Source organism: Equus asinus, chromosome 20 (genome assembly GCF_041296235.1).
Source record: "Equus asinus isolate D_3611 breed Donkey chromosome 20, EquAss-T2T_v2, whole genome shotgun sequence".
In the NCBI taxonomy this organism is placed as follows: Eukaryota; Metazoa; Chordata; class Mammalia; order Perissodactyla; family Equidae; genus Equus; species Equus asinus.
The window spans coordinates 89,222,905-89,231,638 of NC_091809.1; the positions used below are offsets into that span (position 1 = coordinate 89,222,905).

Sequence of the window (8,734 nt, forward strand, 5' to 3'; positions counted from 1 at the left end):
CTGTCAGTCAACTGTGTGCTTTCTATAAGTGAACTACATGAGTAAAGATCAAAGAGTCACTATGGAGGTAAGGACAGTATGCTTGAAGTGACAGTAACAGTCAAAGTTAAGGACTGAAATTGGGAAGATGGTCAACAAATATATATGGTGACTAGTTTTCCAATGCTTTGGATTTCCCAGTGGTGAATCTCTTATAAACAGAGATAATATTCCAAGGTTTGTTTGGTTGTTTTCTTGATGACCTTGGAGGGAATTGACCAAGATGTCACAACTTCACTGAGGGATATGCTAAACTACCATCTAGATGTCGAAGAAGATGAACTCTGCTGTGCAAAAGAAAATACAATTTAAAATCCAAATGCATGAAAGAGAATCCTGAAGAAATTCCCCTATATCTCTATGCCATAGCAAGGTGACACAAGCAAGTGACTTCCCTGACTCTCATCCTGAGACTGAGAGGGTCACTCTTAGATAGAACACCATTGATGGGATGCTATTTGCCATTTTTAAATGGGAACAAGGAGAGGGAGGCTTACAGTATATGGTACCTGGGACCACTTGACTGTGATTTCCAAGTCTTTCCCCCACCATCATGAAGTTGATAACTGTAGGAGGAACCAAGTAAGTTCACTGAACTAACAGGTGCACTCAGCCTTATCATAAAAGAGCAATCATCACTACTTTCAGTTCATGCTCCACAGGGTTAAAAGAGTATCTCTTCTAGAATTCAAGTTGAAGTGTCATTGCATGTCTTAAACATATTTAATTTTTAAGCTAAATTATTTAAGCTAAATCATCCCCATATTGCATTCATATATCTGCTTAAATATCACTTAGTTAGAGAAGACTTCCCTCATAATAAACTTAAAATGACACCAGCTTTATCATTATCCAATTGTCATGCTTCATTTCTCTTTAAAGCACTTACATCTCTTATATATCTATCCTATATATATATTTACACACATACACATGTACATATTTTTTGTTTATTTAGTTGCTGTCTCATCTCCAAAATAAGAATATTATCAAATCAGAGATTTTGACTGATTTTTTCATCACATTTAGCAGAACTGTTTATGTATATATATATATACATATATATATATACATGTATATAATTTTTTTTGAGAAAGATTGCCCTGAGCTTACATCCACCACTGATTCTCTTTTTTGCTGAGGAAGATTGGCCATGAGCTAACATCCGTGCCCATCTTCCTCTACTTTATATGTGGGACACCTGCCACAGCATGGCTTGATAAGTGGTAAGTAGGCCGGCAAATGGGATCCACCGGTGAACCCCAGGGTATTGAAGCAGAGCACACAAACTTGACTGCTTTGCCACTGGGCTGGCACTGAACTATTAATATTTTTGAATGTCTGAATAAACTATACTTTAAAGACCGACATATAACCTCCTTCACAATTTCCTGCTGATTCCTGCTCCAAATTTATTATATTTTTTTATTTGATGCCATTTGATTTCTTAAATTGTTTGATTGTTTTCTCTGTGATTCCAAAAGAACAGAGAGAGGATGTTCACCTCAAAGGACACCAACTTCCACCCTTCTCTTTCCTCCTGCTGGAAGTTCTGTGTCTTAAAGAGATGCACATTTGGATTGGGTTTCCTTTTTGTTCTGTATATTTGATTGCCCTTGTGGGGAACATCACTATCCTGTTCGTGATCAAGAAGGAACACAGTCCTCATCAGCCAGTGTTTTACTTCTTGCCTATGTTAGCCTCCATTGATTGGGCCTGTCCACATCCACTATCCCCAAGATGTTGGGCATATTCTTGTTTGATTTAAGGGAAATTAGCTTCAGGGGTTCCATCACCCAGATGTTCTTCATTCATATATTTGCTGCTATGGAGACCGTTGTGTTGGTTGCCACAGCCTTTGATCGCCACCTTGCCATCTGCCACCCTCTGCAGTACAGTCTGAGTCTCATTAACAGAACTATTAGTCTCATCCTTGTTGTGGTGTTTGCATCAATTTCATTTTGGTTATCTCTCTGGTGTTTCTCATCTTGAGGCTTCCCTTCTGTGGACACTGAATAATCCCCCACACATATTTTGAACACATGCGAATTGCTCGGCTGGCCTGTGCCAACATAAAGGCAAACATGATATTTGGATTAATTCTTGTATCCATGGTGTTTGTTGATGTGGTTCTGATTGTCATCTCCTATGTGAGAATACTTCGACTTGTCTTCTACCTTCCTTCTCGAGATGCTAGACTCAAAGCACTTATTACATGTGGCTCCTATATCTGTGTTATCTTAGCCTTCTTCACTCCATCTTTTTTCTCTTTCATGACCCACCTGTTTTCCAGGAATGTTCATATACACATTCTTATTCTTCTGGCCAATTTATATGTTGTTGTTCCACCTGCCCTTAATCCTGTCATCTATGGAGTGAGGACTAAGCATATTAGGGAGCAGGTTTCAAGCAGCTTTTTGGGGAAAGGTTGACATAAACTTTCTCAAAGATATTAATTTTAATCTAGGAAAAAGAGAATGTGTTTCTCAACTACAGAATTTTGTACTAGAAAAAAGACTCTGACCTTATTATTATTTCATTCATAATTTATTTAGATATTTCACATAGAATATATAATGTGATTAAAGTCAAAATAATCACCATGAAAATTTATAAAATACCTGAAAGTTTTGGACAACTGAGTTGCAAGGTTTTATTAGGATTCCTTTCCTGAATAATCTCTACAGAGCAGGTCTTGTAGATAGGATCATGTGGAATAAAATGCTTCTTTTCATTTGCAGATACTTAACTGTTGGCCACATTACCAAATTCATATATATCCCTACATCAAGGACTACACATTTTTAATACATGTAACCGATTTTTTCATTCCTTTCTTAGTTGTTTAATCATTTTTTATCCATAATTTTATTGATACATTATTATATGCCAGAAACTGACAAGTCATAGAAATATAAAAATAAAAATATGCATGACATTTTAAGGTTCTTAATAAGATGAAGAATTTGGAGCATTTTCTCTGTGACTATGACTCTGTGTGGAATCTTCCTGGGCTCATCATATCTATGTAGTTCTCCCCATAAGTAACTTATTGTTCAAAGTGAACTGATCTGTCTGTAGATATGTGCATAGCAATACTGCAAAGCATATATAAGTATAAATATATTTATATCTCTATCTCTCTATCGAGGGGGGGGACCTCATAGAAGCATCGATATGGCAGGGAATTTAAGATGCTCAGGAATGAACAGCTCTAAATGGATGAATTCCTATACACATTAATTCCATTCTCAAAGGTCAAATTTAATGCAATAAATAGTAATTACTCTCAGATTCTCAAGCTTTAGTTACTCATTCATACACCATTTATTGAGCACCTTGCAATACCCAGCCCTTTTCAACTTGCACTTCTTCCCTGTGGCTTAACAGATGAGCATTAACATCTCACCCATGTTTTATAATTTTTGACCAATGATATGTATTTCTTAATGATTACCTCATGGTGCTTTGTTACTCACATAGTAGGTGCTTAAATTGATTTTTTTTTTTACCTAAAAACTTCTTTTCCAAAGAAGACATAAAGATGGCCAACATATAGATGAAAAGGTACTCAACATCACTAATCGTCAGGGGAATGCAAACCAAAACCACAGGGAGATATCACCTCATACTTGTTGGAATGACTATTATCAAAAAGATGAGAAATAACAAGTGTTGGTGAGGTTGTGAGGAAAATTGAATCCTTGTGCACTGTTGGTAGGAGTGTAAATTGGTGCAGCGACTGTGGAAAACAGTAGGGATATTCCTCAAAAGATTAAAAATAGAACTACCATATGATTCAGCAATTCCACTTCTGGGTATTTATCTCAGGAAATGAAAACACTAATTCAAAAAGATAAATGCACCCCCATGTTAATTGCAGCCTCATTTATAATAGCCAAGACATGGAAGTAAACTAAATGTCTGTGGATGGATGAATGGATAAAGAAGATGTAAATGGGATCTTATTCAGCCATAAAAAAGAAGGAAATCTTGCCATTTGCAACAACATGAATGGATCTTGAGGTTATTATGTTAAATGAAATAAGCTAAACCGAGAAAGACAAATACTGTGATCTCTCTTTCATGTGGAATATAAAAACCAAAAAGCAAATGAAAAACTGAACGCACAGATATAGAGAAAAGATTGGTGTTTGCCAGAGGTTAGGGGTAGGGAGTGGGTGAAATGGGTGAAGGGGCTCAGTTGTGGGAACCATTTCACAAAATATGCAAGTATTGAATCATTATGTTGCACACTTGAATTTAACATAATGTCAATTATATCTCAATTTTAAAAAAGTTAACCCCTCAAAATATTAATTATAGTATATATATAGTAAAATGAAAGAATCTTACACATACCACTTGAAGGCTTTTTATGAATGTACAAACTATGTCTCATCCTGTACTTTGGAACTCCCTTCTTTAAAGTTTCTAAGTCCCTTTTCAGTAGCTGGAACTAGCCACCCTTCCCCAAGTTCAAGTTACCCCACTTGGGTGCCATCCCTGTTTCTCCACTTTGGGACATTCCCCTTTGGGACATTACTTAACTCAATACCCTGCATTCGTGATGTTGAAGAGATGCTCATAGAGCTCAGGGATAATCCCTATTGAGTTGCCAAAGCCCTTGTGAACAGTCTCAATTCTAGAGCAGTGTCCTGGAGAACAGCTTGCTCCAAAGGGTCCTGCAGTATTTATTCCATGGTATTGCTAGAGGTCAGTCTACCAGAATGGTGCTAGCATGCTGATTTGGGGTGATTCGAATTGTTTACATACTCAAAGTCCCCACAGAAAGCATTTTCCTGAGTAGCACACCTTATGGGCAACTCAAAACCTATGTAACCATAGCTCAGATCAAAATATGTGGCGCTACAGCCTGCCAGAAGAGGACTTCACACCTCTATCAGTCAATAACTTCCACAGTTCATCATTTTTAAGTATCTAATCTAATGGCTTAGATAGTTTATGGTTTTGATATAAATTAAATTATATAAAATTACTCTTTTATCATAGCTTATTTCACTGAAAATTATGACTATGAGATTAATTCATTTGATTGCAGACAGATGTAGCTTGTCACTTTTTATTGTTGTATAGTATTCCATTTTGTGAATGTACCAAATATAACTAATCATTCTAGATGGGCATTTGCATTTTATCCCATTTTTAACTATTTTGGATAAAGTGGTTATGAATATTTCTCCACGTGTTTTTTGGGAGACATTTACAGTCGATTATAACTTCTAAGAGTATGATTGCTGGGTGATTGGGAGAGTATGTTTTTAGCTTTAGCAAAATGTTCCAGCTTTCCAAAATTATACATCATTTTACAATTTTTAGCAGTTATGTATAAACCAATTGCTGCACATTCTGACCAGCACTATTAGTTTTGTATGTGTGTTTCTGTGTGGGTGGATATGTGTAGTTGTTTGTTGCCATTATGTGAAATATGTAACACTATTGTGCTGTGGCTTTAATATATATTTCCCTTGTCATTAATGATATAAAAACTATAGCTGTTGGGTATTTGTATATTCTCTTTAGTGGAAACCATTTTAAAATCCATGCCCATTTCTTTAGAATAGGGTTATCTTTTTCTCACGAAGTTGTAAAAGTTATTTTTATAGCAGTTCTGCAAGGTAGAAACTTTGTCCCCAATTCTGTTCCGTCATCTCAGCATTCAAAGTTGAAGGACCCTCAGATGGGCAGGGATGTTAGCTCAGGGCCAGTCTTCCTCAGTAAAAAGAGGAGGATTGGTGGCAGATGTTAGCTCAGGGGTAATCTTCCTCAAAAAGACCCAAAAAACAAAGTTGAAGGATCCTCATCCTCTCTCCCACTCTGAGGTCCATACACTTTGCTTACAATTTATATGACATGATACATCAGTGGCTTGATCCACCAGCTCATCTTTTTACCAAAACAAATTACCTTCAACATTCAGCTGTATCCAACTTTGAGGGAACTGGGCAGGAAGCCAACTCCATTTCTAGGCAGCCAGCCTACAAGGAATCAGCCAAATTACCCCTCCCTCCTACTCACAATATATTTGAAGAGATGTCTCACGCTTCCCTTAGGAACTTACTTTAGAATTCATAATGCAACCAAATTGTCCTTTATTACCTTTATAATTTCAATCTATACCACACATTTTATACACTAGCACTCAGCCATCCATCCTCCCATCCATCCAATTAAATGTGTCAAGCAGAGTCCAGGAACAGAACAACTGATTGTCCTACCCTTGTGGATTGCTTGTTATAGAGCAGGTTCTGTGCTAGGTCCTGAAATACTTGTACTCAGTGACTCTTAAATGTCCACTTAATGACATGAAATTACCTCTTTGAACCTAGATGCCTTTTAATTTTGTCACTTTTATTAGCAAAAGCCAGACATAACTTAGAAAATTAGACATTGGGAAAATTTTAACAGTATATCATGTCAAAATACAGTGATAAATGTAATGATAGCTATGGAAGGACAAAGAAATATGCTTAAATAGCTCTAAATGAAATAAACAAAACTAGTAGCATAGCAGGTCTCTGAGAAGAGGAAACAGAAGTCTGTGAGGTGAGAGAGACTTTTTTGCTATAAACTCTTCAGCGAGCACTGATAAAAATGATGCCCCCACATGTGAAAAATAACAATAATAATCTAGACATAGACCTTATACCCCTCACAAAAATTAACTCAAAATATATCACAAACACAAAACTATAAAACTCCTAGAAGATAACATAGGAGAAAATCTAGATGACCTTGGATATGGTAATGGTTTTTTAAAATCTACATCAAAGACACAATCCATGAAAGAAAGAATTTATAAGCTGGGCTTCACTAAAATTTAAAACTTCTGATCTGAAAAAGACAATCTCAAGAGAATGAGAAGACAAGCAACAAAGTGGGACAAAATATTTGCAAAAGATGCATTTCATAAAGGACTGTTATCCAAAGTATACAAAGAACTCAACACTCAATAATAAGAAAACAAACAACCCAATTAAAACATGGGCAAAAAACCTGAAAGGGCACCTCACCAAAATAGACATAAAGATGGCAAATAAACCTATGAAAAGAGGTTGCATATCACATGTTATTAGAAAAATGCAAATTAAAATAACAATGAGATATCACTACAAAGCTATCAGAATGGCAAAAATCCCAAACACTGACAACACCAAATTCTGATAAGGATGTGGAGCAAAAGGAAATCTCATTCATTGCTGGTGAGAATGCAAAATGATACAAGCACTTTGGAAAACTGTTGGCAGTTTCTTACAAAGCTAACCATACTCTTACCATATCATCCAGCAATCACACTCCTTGGTATTTACCCAAAGGAGTTGAAAACTTATGTCCATACAAAAACCAGCACAAGGAGATTTATAGCAGGTTTATTCACAATTGTCAAAACTTAGAAGCAACCAAGATGTCCTTCAGTAAGTGAATAGATAAGAAAGCCATGATACATCCACACAATGAAATATTGTTCAGCGCTAAAAAGCAGTGATCTATCAAACCATGGAAAGACATGGAGGAAACTTAAATGCATGTTACTAAGTGAAAGAAACCAACATGAAAAGCCTACAGGCTTTATAATTCCAAGTATATGACATCTTGGAGACAGTAAAATTATGGCAATAGTAAAAAGATCTGTGGTTCCCAGGGGTTGAGAGATGAATAGCAGAGGAGCATAGAAGAATTTTAGGGCAGTGACATGACTCTGTATGATACTGCAATGGTAGATATATGTCATTTTACATTTGTCCAACCCCATAAAGTGTATAGTATCAAGAGTGAATCCCAAAGTAAGCTATGCAGTCTAGATGATAATGATGTGTCAACATAGATTCATCAATAGTAACTAACGTATCAGTCTGGTGAGTGATGCTGATAATGATGGAGGTTATGCACATGTTGGTGCAAAGGGTATAGGGGAAATCTCTGCACCTTCCATTCAATTTTTCTGTGAATCTAAAACTTCTCTAAAAAATAAAGTCCATTAAAATTATGCATTGTCATTTTAAAATTGTTAAAATATGATAGCATTTAAATAAATATTAATTAGTCTTTTCTATTTCCTCCAAGTGAATAATAAAGTTTATTTTTTTATTTCTTTTGGTTTCTTTTATTTTTTGTCTCTTTTGTTTTAGATAATCCTACAAAAAGGAGACAGCAAAGCAAATACACATTGTAAAACCTGATTTCCAAGCACGACTAGTAAGGCTGTAAAAATTGTATTAATGACCAATGACCTAGAATACAGTATTGTAGCAGAGCTCTCCAAATACCTACAAAGGCACATGTTCACAGGTTAACTATAAAGCCTCTAGGCATGTTCGTGGATAGATTTATATGGAAATATTTTTTAGATTATAACATTCAACATGCATATATAGAATATTTTAGGAGTTATATCCAATGGTCTAGCAATATTTATGATGGTTGTATTACTTAAATGAGATTATTCAAATTTTTTTACTTAGTGCTCACTAATTTTGACCATCTTTTGTTCTTACTTTTAGCTCATTTCTTGATAACTAGTTATCTCAGAACACGTATGTATTACAATGGATGAAGTGTTGCATATGAAAAGGTTTTGTGCCCTGTGTGGTTGTGCTAAAAAATTAAGATCATGTAGGTTCTTCAGTTTGTTTCCAGTTCAGGATTATTACAAATAAAGCTGCTATGAATATTT

General features: G+C 35.6%; 1 pseudogene; it reads left to right on the forward strand.

Annotated features, from left to right (window-relative positions):
• Positions 1-1,535: 1,535 nt before the first annotated feature.
• On the forward strand, positions 1,536-8,532 carry LOC106828933 (olfactory receptor 52E4-like; annotated as a pseudogene).
• Positions 8,533-8,734: the final 202 nt, after the last annotated feature.